This window comes from Crocodylus porosus, unplaced genomic scaffold (genome assembly GCF_001723895.1).
Source record: "Crocodylus porosus isolate Cpor-Errol unplaced genomic scaffold, CroPor_comp1, whole genome shotgun sequence".
NCBI classification, from domain to species: domain Eukaryota; kingdom Metazoa; phylum Chordata; order Crocodylia; family Crocodylidae; genus Crocodylus; species Crocodylus porosus.
Window position 1 is genome coordinate 86564080 of NW_017728906.1, and position 14549 is coordinate 86578628.

A 14549-nucleotide genomic window follows, 5' to 3' on the forward strand; every position below is an offset into this window, starting at 1 on the left:
CAGATCTCTACTCACCTTCATCTCCAGGTCTGTGGCCCTGCTCCCCAGTTTCTTTTATCTCTGCTTTGATTTTACCCATAAAAGATTTAAAGCTCTGATTTCTGAGATTAACTCGCCAAAGACCTGTCTGGTCAAAGGGGCTGTTTTGTCTTTCTGCTTCTTTGCTTTGCCTTTTCTGTTTTGTGTTCTGTCAAGGGGCAATGCTGTGTTATTCCACCTGGGATGGAATAGGAAGGGTAGTGTGTCCTAGCATAGGGCTCATGATGTCTTCCAAGCCACGTCTCTGCCACACTAGCTGTACTGGATTCTTCATCATGGGTGAGGTCATACGTAATTTGTTGGAGATGGATCTTGTGTTTATCAGATTCAAATTGAATTCAGGAACATTTGTGTCTGCTTGAGTTCTGTGCCCATAAATTGACCCTGGTATGCTAGGTAGGTAAGAAATGTCTAGTATACGGTTTGGTATATCTGCTCTGTTGCTTTCTTGGACAATTCCTCCCAGTTTGAACTCTGATACTTGGCAAAGTGGTGGAGATGAGGAGTTAACTAAGCTGGGGAAAGGCTGTGCCTTGTAGAGTGATCACTGGATTCAATAACTATAGGCATACAACAAATAAGAATAACTATCAAATGAAATAAACTTTGCTGTGGAACAGCAGACAACCTCTGCAGTCTCTAGTGAAGTCCCTCTAACTACCTACTTAACTGAGTAACTATCTCCCAATTAACAACATCCTCAGTCTCTTTAGTTAGGGAGCATCTTTAAATTTCAACCTCTATCACTACACATTGTGCCAGATTTCACAGGGAAAAGCAGGTCTGCAGGATATCATTTGGTACTATCCCAGGCTGATTTCCAAGAATGGAGGAGCTGTCTCTGAGCACTATTGACTTCACAGAGTGCACGGTGGTCTAAGAGCAATAAAAATGGTTAGAATAACAGTAGCTATACTACTAGTTAGTGCAAATCTCAGAAAAGGGGGATTCTTATAGAAGCCAATATCCTTGAAGTAAGCTATAAGTTGCCCTGAGGACCCTACTAATCTTGCTTGCTTCAGGAAAAGGAAAGTCGGAAGGAAAATGGCATGTACTATTGAACAGTAGGTGAAAATTACAGTTGTAAAATACCTTACTGATCAAGAAATAGTGACAAGGTCTGGAAGAGCAGGGCTGAGGATTATGGCTGCTTTCCTTTTGGAAGTCTTGTTCTTGGTGGAGAGTCCTGTGCTTATGGCAGAGGCTGGGAGAGGAATCACATATTTTAGTCTCTTGTTTGCTCATTTCATGTTTTAAAATTTTTCTAGAATGAAGTGGTGTTTTCTCTGCTGTGTCTCCAGTGTGCGTGTTTGTTGTTGGTGGGGGGAGAAACACATTGCAGAGAGGGACAGGGACATGGCCTGTCTAGGCTGCTTCAGGAGACTGGAGAATCTGTAGAATTGGTTGGAACCAGCTCTCAGTGCTGCTGCATCCACACTGGGGTGAAGAAGGAAAGAAGAGAGTAAGTTTCCCCAAGTAACCAAAAAGCTGGAAAGCCAAAACACCATGGCCTGTGCAGTGCCGACTGGGACAGAGTGATGGCAAACAATGATCACATTGAATTGGGCAAGCTCATTAGGACAATGAGTCATACTGGCAAAAAATGTGCTAGCATATCATATTAGACACTTTCAGGCCAGATTTTTTGGCTGTACCCATAAAATAAAGTCCCACCACTGATTGAAACACAACTCTTCCAAGACAAAAAGCGCAGTGGGTAACAAATCATGAATCAGCAAACATTTTGTAGTGACTTAAAATAATTTGCCAGTTATCTCTGCTCTTTTCAGCAAAGGAAAATTGGTAACAAAACTGGTATATAAAAGTGTTAGCATATCATCAGGCTGTAACCAAGTGGCATTATGGTTCTACTGCAATTGTATCGTCTTCAAAGGCAATGTTTCAGGAGCCTGGGATTGTGACCTCAGTTTCAGTTTGTTAGTTCTTCCCCAGAGGGTCACTGCTAGTAATATCCCTGTAAGATTCTGAAATAGCTTTTTCAGTGATCAGAAGACAGCATATTTTTCCTAATAATTATTATGAAGATTATAAAAGAAACACATTTCTATAAACCATGCTCCAGTCACAAGTATAACAAGAGTCTAAGAGATGCTATCATTCTTGCAACCAGACTGTATTGCTGCAAACTAAAAAGAGCATTTCTGGGCTATTAAAGGTTGTCACAATTAAAAACTAAAACTACTCCATAATATAACATGTCTGCAAATGCTTTTACAATTTAATGTCTAGTGACAAAAGCACTCAGAAAGGGTTTGAGCATCAAGGATTTTGAAGGGTTTTGAGCATTCAAAAGTGACTGCATCATACTTTTTTTTAGACATCATTTTCTCTCATAAATGTGCATTATAAGTCATACTGGTTTCCTGGGCCAAATACTGCAAGTCTTGAAGATAATGGGGAGCATGAGTAAGAACCTCAGACCTTGGCACATTAAGTGAAATTCAGCCCTTTCAGCAGAGAATGTGTATAATTTGGCTTTGTGCAGAGAACAAAGGAGGAATGAGGGAATAGAATCAGTTTCCTCAAACAATAGTCAGACTGTGCAGCTACAGTTCTAGCTATATATCTTAAGTATTTCTAAAGACTAACTTATTAGCTTCTTTCCCTTTATACAACTGGTGTAGTGATTAAATTGACCTATCAGGTGCTGGTAGAGAATCCCTTTGTGCTGCATGCAGGGCACATAGAAACTTATTGCATGATTTCTAGCCCATAGCTCCCTTGCTGGGTTTGAGTTTTAGACAAGGTCTTATGACCCACGTTTATGGGTAACCCTGACCCATAGCACCTTAAAAATAAACAAACTATGGGAAATCAAGCTGCACAAAATGATCAATTTGGGGTTGGTAAGGATTCTTTTGAGCATTGTTTCTGCATTTGTTTCCTATGAAATCCTACAATTTTTATCACTCCATGCTACTTCTTGCAGTGAAATTTTGGGTTTTCTTGGGTTAGATTAGAGCAATTCTGCTTTCATAGGAGACAAAATAGCAGTGAATATAGTTCTTCATCTGCAAAAGTTGCATGTTATTTGTACACAGAACGTGAATACTGGAAAAGAATTCAACTGGTGAAATCTTAGAGTAAAAATATTATAAAATAAAAATTGTTTAGAAATTGCAAAGGACTCATAGGTGAATTTGCTGGTTTTTCAAAGAAGTAACTGAAGAAGATCCGTACAGAGTCTTATAAATCTGCAGGAGTTCTACTCTATGAAGAATTTTAGAAGAAAATCTTAATTACAGTAATTTTTTTTACCCGAGTTACTCATGAAGGTTTTGCTAGAGAAACTCCAGGGGAAGCAAGAGAGTCAGTATTTATGAGTTCTGCTATTAGTTGAGCTGATGACTCATTTACTTACTCACTTTTTATTGCAAATGGTATGACCCGACCTTGTGCAGGTATACAAACAAGGAAAAACAGGAGGCCCTGGTGCTATAAAGAGCTTCCATAATATGATGATTTACCTTTCTCCATACTGAAGGTCCATCCCAATTCCAAAACAATTTAAGTCTCGTCTTCTTGGAACATAATTTTTGTAACTTCTATGATGATCAGGTGTTATGGGTGAGCCAGGTTATCAGGGAATGAGATAATAAAGAGCCATCTGTGCCTGCCCCCAGGGTTGGACTAAGGGGAGCAGGATGCATTTGTGTGTGTGCTGTAGCACACGCAGTGAACAGGCTACTGAAGGGTAACTAGAAGGGCTTTTGGCTCTGGAGAAACTGTGCAAAAGGCCTAGGAGAAGGTAGGGGATGAAAGATTCGGGGGGGATGAAGTGATCGTCTGATAGAACCTTGGGGTGTGAGGCCAGTACAGTGGCAGTACTGGTTTTTGTTTAGAGGCCCTAGACTGGGACTTCTATGAAGTCAGAGAAGAGTGTGTTCTTTGTCCTCTCTGCCAGAAGGAGAGAACAAGCATAGGCAACTGGTAGGGAAGGCATGGTGGGGCACATGCCCCCCTGACAGGGCCGTCCCCACCGCCACCATCTGCAGGAGCTCACCAGCTCTACCCCCTCTGCCAACAGTGGTGGTGGCATCTGCGGATGCTTGGCAGCTCCTCCACTGCTGCCACTGCTGCCAGTGGCATCTGCGGATGATCTCCAGCTCCCTCCCCACTGCTGACACCAGCTTCTGCAAATGCACCTCCAGACCCAGGAGGCACCAGTCACCCATGAGAACAAGTACTGACCTTGGCTAGAAAGTCAAATCAGATTGCCAGCCAAAGAAAAGCTATTTTGGAGGGGATTTGAGGCAATCGTTGTATCCTGATGTAGGTCAAGTAAGCTGCTGTGCTATCTTGGCATCTATGAAATCTATGAGATACTTTTGCGACAGGAATACAAAGGCCCAGACAATGACCTGTGTGAGGGGAGCCACAGTGTACGCAAAAATGACTTGAAGCTACTTTAGCAAACCATTTAATTGCGGGAGGATGTTTGGGTGATGTAATGCTGCTGTAGCAACTCTCAAACTCCCATCCCACCCACACAAGGCTGGATAAATTAAGCCTGGTATGGATTCCCCATCTTCAGCACAGCACCTTATAACTGTTGGCAGCTGGGAAACTGGCTTACACCTGGAGAATCTCAAGATTTTTGGAATTTAAAGGACCTCCTATACACTGCTTCATTGCCCCTTAAGCTGTCTTCAGCATTTCTTAGTGCTGGATCTGAACCAAAATCCCCATGCTTATCTCCTAGATTCTCATACTTCTTCAGGAATCAGCACTCACATCTCTGTGTTGTCGGGTATATTTTGTTCAAGCTTTTTAAGATGCTTTACACAACTGTTTCTTCATCTTACCTAAAAATATAATGATTTTTCTCAGACACTTTTGGCCAAAACCCATGGCAAACATTTCCTTATACATCATTATCATTAATCACACCACTGCATGCAGTATTTATGAAAACAGAATGCAATCTGGATTCTAGATTATTGAAAATCATTTCTAAGTGCTGGTGGAGGGTCAGTTTTTGGCTTCAGGCATACTAATCTCATTACAGAAAATAATTCCAATATTGTAGAAAATTTTCAATTAGGGACAAGCTGACACTTCAAAGTTCAGATCTGGGCCTTGTGTTCAGAACACTGCACAGATACAAGTACCATTTAAAGACTCCTGCTGAAATAGCAAAGTAGGATTTGACTGATGCTAAGGTCCAAAAAGTTAGGTTCTGAATCCTGATCCAAACATCCCTCCACAGTTCTGGCATGTTTAGATTTAAGATCTGGGTTTGGGTCCTTCTCCTTTCTTGAGAGCTGTATATAAATAATGGCCCATTTAAGGGAGCAAAGTGCTCTTGATCCTTCATCACCGTGGACTAAAATGTAGTACTAGTGAAACTTAAGACAGTGGGAATTGGAAACTCCATGTTTGCACATATGTATTGCATAATGTTAATGGCTCTGTGTTCACAGGTGATTGCTTTGTGCGTGCTGACAGAGTCAGTTGCCATATACCACAGCCTGCTAACAAAGCTGGCTTGAACTGTTTCTGATTATTTTAGTTTAGGGATAAAAGTAAAGCTCATGGGTCAAAACTGATGGGGTACTCTGTTGAGCTAAGAACAGCTTCCCAGGGAAGTCGTGAAACTCTCACTAACTTGACTTCTAAAATATAAATCACTAAATAACGTTCTTCAGTGAACTCACCTTCATTGACAAAGGAAGATGACTTGATGTAATAGGTGCTGCTCCTCTGTATGGTCTGTGACTAGGAAAATCAGGATATTGAAATGTCTTTGCTAACTTTTACCCCAGGAAATATAGCAAATAAGTCTTTCCTCTGTGCTACTTTTAGCAGCAACAGTATTTTGCCAGTTGTATTACAGCATGTTGTTTGTTTTGACTTTCTGGGTAGAGGTGGTTAAATGCCAAATAACATCAATTCTAGAACCTTTTTGAATTAGTGCAATGTTCACAAATCCTGATTGTCTCAGAATATATTTATTCCAAAGTATTACCTTGAAATGCTATTCAGATCATGGGTTTGTTTGTGAGTACTTGATCACCTAAGTAACATGCCATTTGTTCTGTTCCTGACTGAAAGACTTCCTACCCCACAAAAAATGGTAAATAATATGCTGCCATGCTTTTTGTATGACTTTCAGGCAAAAATTCATGCTAAAGTCGCAATATTTTTCAGAATTCACAGTAATATGTGACAGTTATCCACTCACAAATAAACAATATTATGATGGCATAATCAGAGCGCTGAATTCTATAGTACTTGGATTCACAGAAATGTCTAAGAACCATGCCTTTGCTTACTATTTAATCAGCTGTGTGATCCAGGCTACTTTTTTCCTAAAAAGTGATCATATTTCTTTTTAATTACGGATTTGCAAATTCTCTTGTAGGTGCCCTATAGGCATATTTGAGAGCAGAATTTGTTACATTGACACTAATGGCCATGTGTTTAAAGCAAAGAATGAGATGTTAGTAATGAACTGTTCTTCCCGATTAAGTTGGTATTTTCACAAAGTGTTTTCCTTCAGGCACAGCAATATGAGCAACAGGTATAAAGTTATTTCCAGGTCAGGGGACAGGAAAGAAGAGGGAACGGCGAGCAGCCTGAGCGGTTGGGGTAGGGATACAGTAACTGAAGTTAACTGGAACATGACTGTTCCGGGTATATGAGTATAAAGCAAAGGTGACTCCCCTGCCGCACCCCATAATGACACAGCTGAGTGAAAACATTTTGCTTCTGCTATGTCTCCACCCAGTTAGATAAGGTCATTGGCGTATGAAAGCCAGCTCACACATGCCTGCTGGCAGTTTTCCCTGTGTTATTAGGTGTGTTAACTTCACATATAGGCTTATTTTATAATTAAGACAGTTTTTTTTCAATCCTAGAGAAAATGTTTCATACTTCTAATCACAACGTGGATATCACAATGCATTTATTTTCATTGGTTTTAATCTTTGGGGAGAGCAGAGACACCAAGTCCCTTACATTTTGTCCATTCAAGAATGAACAGACAAATCAAAAACTTTGGGCCAGATTTTCTAACTCTGTGATTTCATTGAAGTTATCCCACAAGAGAATCTGATCAGCTGAAAGTAATTAAATAAAAATCCATACAGTGCTACCAGGAGTATTTGAAACACCAGCCTGTTTTGAACAAATAAATTGCTACACTCCTGGAAAAATAACTTATCCTTCTTTCCAAATATGCATTTTTAAAAATCTTTCAATGTGTTACCGTTGTCCACATTACAATTTGAGAAACTTTCTTTTGCCTCAAGGTATTTTGCAATGTAGTATAAACTCTCAGTGTTTACAAAGATACGGACTATTCTTTCTGAGAACTTGCGGAGCTGGGGGATGCCTCAGAAGAGTGGAAAAAGGCAAATGTGTAGTGCCCATTTTTAAGAAAGTGAAGAAGAAAGGTCCGGGGAATAACAGATTAGTCAGTCTGACCTTGATACCTCGAAAGATTATAAAGCGTGTCATCAAGGAATCTATTTCTAAGCACTTAGACTAACAAGGTATTTGGGAACACCAAAAAGGATCTCAGGAGCAAGTCATGCTTGATCAACATGATTTCTTTCTATGCTAAGGTGATGAGTTTTGTGGATGGGGGTGGGGAAGAGCAGTGGATGCAATATTTCAATTTTAATAAAGCTTTTGACACCATTTCCTGAGACATTCTCATTAGTATGTTAAGGATGTATTGTTTAGACAAAAGTTCTGTAATGTGGATATGCATAACTAACCACCTGTGTCAATGAGCACACAGGTGGTAAGTCATGGGGCACTTTTACATGTGCTCCAATGTATTATGATTAGAAGGCATCAGAGCAGACTGGATTAATTCTAATCAAAATGTTCCAGTGTGCTGCAGCATATTGTGTATTCAGCATCCTGGGTTTCAAAATGGCTGCAGGGGCGCTTTAACTAAAGCTTGTTGAATGAGTTTTAGTTAAAGAGCCCCTGCTGCCATTTTGAAGTCTGGGACACTGAATACATGAGACAGTGGGTATTTTAATTAAAGCAGCTCTCAGGAGCTACTCTAATTAAAATGTCCCTACCCCCACCCACACCCTGGAGCAGGTGTATAGGCACCTGTTAGTTTCAATTCAGGCAGAAGATAGGTCAGGGTAGCACCTTAGTGACTAACTAGCTCAAAGAGGCATGGACTTTCATAGACAACAGGCTACTTCATCAGATGCTAGGAATAGACTGGTAAAAAGAAAAGGTTTTCCAAAAAAGGGAAAGGGGTAAGGAGATGAGATGCTGCTAAGAGAAGTAAAAAGTATATAAACTAGGTCAATGAAGACCAACAAGTTAATGCCTGGAGGGTCACTGGAGTAAATAACTAGCACAGACAATGGGATATGAATCTATAGTTCCTACCAAGACCAAAGTTAACACAGTCTGGCCTGTGGATGATTTCATGTTCCACAATTTTGTATTCATGTTGGTTTTTAAAGTTTTGTTGTTTAAAATCAGCTACTCTAAGGTCAGTGATGGAATTATCCAAGGAAGTTAAAGTGTTCTGCCACAGATTTTTGTGCATTTCTGGAATTAAAGTCAGTTTGGTGCCCATTCATCCTTTTACATAGGGAGTGGCCCATCTGGCTGAGGTAGACAGCAGATGGGTAGTATAAGCAAGTGATGGCATGTATAATGTTGGTGAAGGTGCAGGTGAATGAGCCCTGTGTTATAATTTGTGTTGATCTGTCCAGTGATGATGCAATCTGTGTTGATGAGGGGGTTTGGCTGTCATCTGGTTATGCAGCAAGGCCTTGTGGATTGGTAAAAATTAGAACTAGGTAATTTGTTACTTGAAAGATGTTGTTTGAGGTAAGGGGACCTATCTGTAAGCCAGTGTTGGCCTGTTCCATCCCTTCCTACCCTGTTTCCCACCCCCACAAGCCTAATTTGGGATGGTACTAATTTTTCAGGTAGGGTTGGAGGTAATTAATGATGTATCTGAGTGTTCAAGCTTGGGGCTGTAAGTGATTAGCAAAGGGATTCTGTTGCCGTTGTTATTGGGCTGGTATTGTAGCAGATCAGAGCAGGGCCTGAGTCTGGTTTTGTTGATCTGAATTGTTTGCTGTTAGTGCAGGAAACCTTGTAGATCCCTGATGTGTGTATTCTGGTAAATGGGGTAGATCAGATGTGGTTGTACCAGAGCTTGTTCATAGATGCTGGATCTAGCAGTGTGCTCAGAATGAAAGTAGTGTGGTGATAGCTATACTTTTTGGTTAGTTCCAGTACAATGTGGTAGTGATGGACATTTCTGTGAAACTTCACAAGGGCCACAAGAAATGAATTTGCTGGATGGAGTATTCAAGGTCATTCGTGGCCAGAATAATCATCAATGGTGTAATGTCCAACTGAGAGGAGGTACTGAGTGAAGCTCCCCAGGTAGTTAATACCTACATTAATAGTTGGGAGGATGGGAATGAGTACATAGTATAATATAAGATGATGTTAATAATTCCAACTTCATGCAGTTCCTTTATATTACTCCAGTGTTGGAGGAAAAAAACAACCAAATAGTAGTGTAATGGGTTTTATGAATACAAGTGTCACTTGTCAGTCAAGGGAAGTGATTTTTTCCCTATGTTCAGCACTGGTGAGGCCTCATCCGGAGTACTGTGTTCATTGGTGGGCAACACACTTTAAGAAATATGTGGACAAATTGGAAAGAGTCCTGAAGAGAGTAACCATTTTTTTTCTATAAATATTTTTAGAGGTCTAGAACACATGACATTCAAAGACAGGTTAAAAAAACTGGGACTATATGATCTAGAGAAAGAAGACTGAGCGTAGATTTGATAACAGTTTTCAGTTACTTGAAGGGTTGGTTATAGAGGGTGGAGACAGACTATTTTGTGTGTTGTTGGGGACAGTACAAAAGGTAACTGTTTTAAATTGCAACAAGGGAAATTAAGGGTTGATATTAGGAACACTAACTACACAGGTGGTTAAGTACTGGAACAGATTAGTTAGAAGTTATGGAATCTCAATTTTTGGAAATTTTAAAAGAGCAGGTTAGACAAACACTTGTCCGCAATGGTTTAGACCAGGCATCAGCAACCTATGGCCCACAGAGCCTTTGGATTAGGCTTGTGGACATGAGACTTTGGAAGCATTTGGTGGCAGGGGGCTTTCTGTGGGCACTTTCCCCATGTTGCCTTGGGATTGAATATTATCTGTGGATGCTTTCCCTGTGCTTCGAAGGAGACAGGCAGCAGAGTCCTAGCACCCTCCCACCTGCTTGCATCTGACCCAGAGCCATTTTGGCAAGCAGCTGGAAAAGGTTGCCTACCTCTGGTTTAGATAGAAATGATCCTAACTTGAACAGAGAGGTTAGATTAGATGACTTGCTAAGGTTCAATCCAGCCCTATTTTTCTATGATTATATATCTAGCATGTACTGTAACTGGCAGGTTTTCAATAAATCTGTAGTACTCACATCAAAATCCTTCAGTTCTCTGCCAAAATTATTTTTGCCTCTACTGGGAATTTTGCTGAAGGTAGACTGAGTCAGGACAGTAGGATGTGGCTTATTAGATTTGGAATTCAGAAATGATACAGCTTATCACCAAGAACACAACATTTCGATTACTCAATGAGTTACCTTCACTTTGCCGTGAGACAGAGTTTTCTTGTATGTGCACAATAAATTGTATAGGGTGTCTCAAAAGCATTTAAGCATAGGTGTATCACTTTGCTATTGGTTTGATTCCTTGGATGTCAGTAGTGGACATTTTGAAACCCTGCAGTAGTATACATATTAAGCTTTTGTAAGCCCTGTCAATTTTTATGTCTTTGTATTCCTGATGGTTAACAGACATACACTTTTTTTTTTTTAGACACCCTGAATTTTCAGTTGCAAGCCAAAACATCTGATGAAATATACTGTTACCTATGAAAGGATACTCCTCTTGTAGGTTTATGATGCCTGGACTAAAGAAGTTAATCTCTAGGTGCCACCCTCCCCTGCCTTCTGCCTGACATCAGACTATGGGTGAAGTAGTGTTAAAGTTAAAATGTGCTGTGAGCAGTTGCATGTTAAGGGCTAATACTGTTTCTTTCCTGTACAAGCTCTGACTTGTTACTGGAGAGCTGTTGAGGAGGTGCATGGATAGGAGCCAGGACACCTGGGCTCTATCTCTGCTCTGTGGGGGGAGGGGTGCATCCTGGGATGCAGGAGGACCACAAATTGCTAATTTTATCTGGGTTGTGCTAGCTAGTAGGGCTGTTCGAAATAGCATCATTCTGATTCAGCTTCAGTTTCAACTATTCGACAGAACAGTGTTTTGTTTCAAGTTTCATTTCACTTTGAAACCAGTGTTCTGTTTCATTTTGTCGAAACTGTTTTGCTGTTTCAATGCTTTGCCTATAGTTATTATGGGGAAACATAAAATGCAGCAGGCAGGCAGATAGGGGGCTCACTGGCACCCCACAGAGGGCTGCGGGAGCTGTGTCGGAGCTGTCCCTGGGGTGTGAGCCCCTGATCTGCCTGCTAGATGAGAGAAGCTGGGTGCTGCCACCTGGGACCAGCGCTAGTGCAGGGGAGGGTCCCATGAGCTGATCTGCTCCGGTCCTGTACTGGAGCTGGCTGGAGGAGGATGTGGGGCCTGGGGCAGATCAGGTTGTGTAGGGGCCCTCCCCTGTGCTAGGCTCAGGTTTCAGGGGCTTGCAGCCCGATGTGGGGATGCAGACTGCCAGTGTGGGTCCCAGGGGCAAGCCTGGTGCAAGCCCAGTGCCAGGGGGCAGAGCACCGCAGGAAGTGGATGGGGGGGCAGGTGTGCTGATCCAGGGTGGGGAGGGTCCTCACATGAGCTGATCTGCCCTGGCCCCATACCGAAGCTGGCTGGAGAAGGGCGCGGGGCCTGGGGCAGATCATCTGGTGCAGGGACCCTCTCCTGCCCCGGGATCTGGGTGGTGGGTTCCTGACCAGCTGATTTGCCCTGGCCCCATACCAAAGCTGGCTAGAGGAAGTGCCAGCCGCTTGCAGCTCGGTGTAGGGGTGGGGTGCAGACCTGGGGCTGTGCACTGCCCCCCCCCCCCCGCACTGGGCTCGGGTCCCAGCAGCTTGCAGCCCTGTAGAACTCAGCCCGGGGCTGGGAGGCAGAGTGCAGCCCTGGCTCTGCCCGCCTCCTGCTGCTGGGCTGAGCTCCACGGGGCTGGCAGAGCCCATCAGAGTGCAGCCCAGTGGTGAAAAGCAGGGAGAGCAAGGGCTGCGCTCACCGCTGGACTGAGTCACGTGGGGCTGCAGAGTGCAGCCCTTGCTCTCCCTTGCTTCCCACCTGGCTGCTGCTTCAAAACGTGAAACGTTTCGAAAGTTTTGAAACGTTTTGACTGGTCTCTTTTTGTTTTGAGGCCATTTCAAAGCCTTCTGTTTGGTTTCTATTTCACTGTTTCAAGCTCGAAATGAGTTGAAACAGCGTTGAAACAGAATAGCCAGCAAAATTTTGCACAACCCTACTACCTAGCTCATTTTAACAGACTGAAGTTACCCTAACGTGAGCTAGGTGGCACAGCTCAGAGTTAACCTTTTCCTGAAGCAGAGTAACTTTTTGAGCTTTAACAAATGGACATGCAGGGTGCTTATATATGAGCAGAGAGGTTGCTCCAATGCACTGTAATTTCGGCACATCAGAGCAGACTCAGTTAATTAAGTCTTCTGGAATTTGGCAATTTCCATGCTCCAGCAGCCTCCTGCATCTCACATATCAGTGTCTCCACACTTCAAAACAGTGGCAGGGGTGCTTTACCTAGATCTTGTTCAACAAGCTTTAGATAAAGCACCCCCACTGCCACTTTGAAGCATGGGGACACTGATACATGAAATGGTGTGGGTGCTCCCCCCACACACTCTCAAAGCATGTGTAAAGATGCCCTCATATTTTAAGTATCCTTAGTATGTTCTAAGTGTAACATGTAGCTTCATCTTAACACAGGTGACTACTTATCTTGAAGCCTCTAGTGGGAATAGTAAACTTCCTTATGGTGAAACTTCCACATAGGCACTGACTCCATGGGTGCTCCAGGGCTCAAGCACCCACTAGAAAAAAATTAGTGAGTGCTGAGGACCCATAAGCCACGTCTGGCAAGCCAGGTGAAGTAATGTGCTGCCTCTCCTGGGCATACATGGGGTTCGGTATGGGAATGAAATCCCTCCCCCCGCCCCAGCAAAAACCAAAGTCAGAACCTATGGAAGTCTACATACATTTTGTGTAATGTTCAGGAAACTCCAGAGGCAGTTTAGCTGGAGAGAAGGAGCAATATTTGTATTAGCCGCATGTGCACCTTGGTAAGTCAGTCTGAGCTTCTGGAACATGCATAACCTGATTTATACCTTGTTACCAGCATGGCAGTAGATATGTAAACCCATTTAAATGTGGTGATGTAATGATTGTAAGGGAGTACCTACATCACCAGTAATCCTGTGTTAAATTTCTAAACATATCTGTTGCGAACATATGTCTTGCATCTTGTGCAGTCATTTACACCTGTGCAAAGTTCATGTAAAACTCTACCAGTGGTATGAATGGAGTTTTATACCCACTTTTTACAGGTGTAAATAACTCTACAATATTCAAGACAGTGGGAAGCAGAGCTTTACCAGAGGCACGCTTAGCTATTTACTTCAGAGATTAGCATTCCTATTCACATCAAGCAATACATTATCACATTTACATTTTTATTCTTATGTTGGTAACATCTGAAAGAGCATCTTTTGCCTTTTGTATTACTGGAACAACTGAGATCATCTGAGGCTCTGAAGTGTACAGCCAACTCTTAACATAAATGGAAGGTGCAGTCAACAAAGAAATCTTGGTTATGGAATTTGCATTCCTGCTGGATTCAAAATAGCCACACTAGATTCATTTGTTCTCACAGTTGCTGTGTTGGTTTTTTTCGGTGGATGAGAAGACTAACTGGAGTGTCAATTTAGGAGACAAGAAGAACGTGCCAAAGTGTGTGTGTTTTTTTCTTGTACGATTTATCTGCTTCTTTATGCTCATATTTTAGTTGATCTGTTTTTATATAAATTTTGGAATTAACCTGGGGCTAGAAATTGGTACAATGAATAATTCTAAGTAACTTAACACAATACCAGTCTCTGCAATTTATAATCTAAAGTGACAACATGCAATTTAAAAATATAGCAAAAGCTAAGTGAAATTCCCATCTTGCATATTTATCAATGCCAACTAACCTCCAACATGTACCAAATGCAGTTAAACACATGATGGTCAGCAAAGTTAGATGGAAACTGAAACGCACTGAAATACACTCAAGGGATTGACTTGTCTCTTAACAGTGACCCTTACAGTTCTGAAGACCTAGTCTAATGGTACTTCATTAGACAATGTATAAAACAAAATGTTAGACACTGGAGTCAGGAGTGGACTGGCCAAGTTCGCCGATCACACCAAACTTTGGGGCAAAGCATCCATGCCAGAGGACAGGCGGGTGATCCAGGCTGACCTGGACAAGCTCAGCAAATGGGCAGA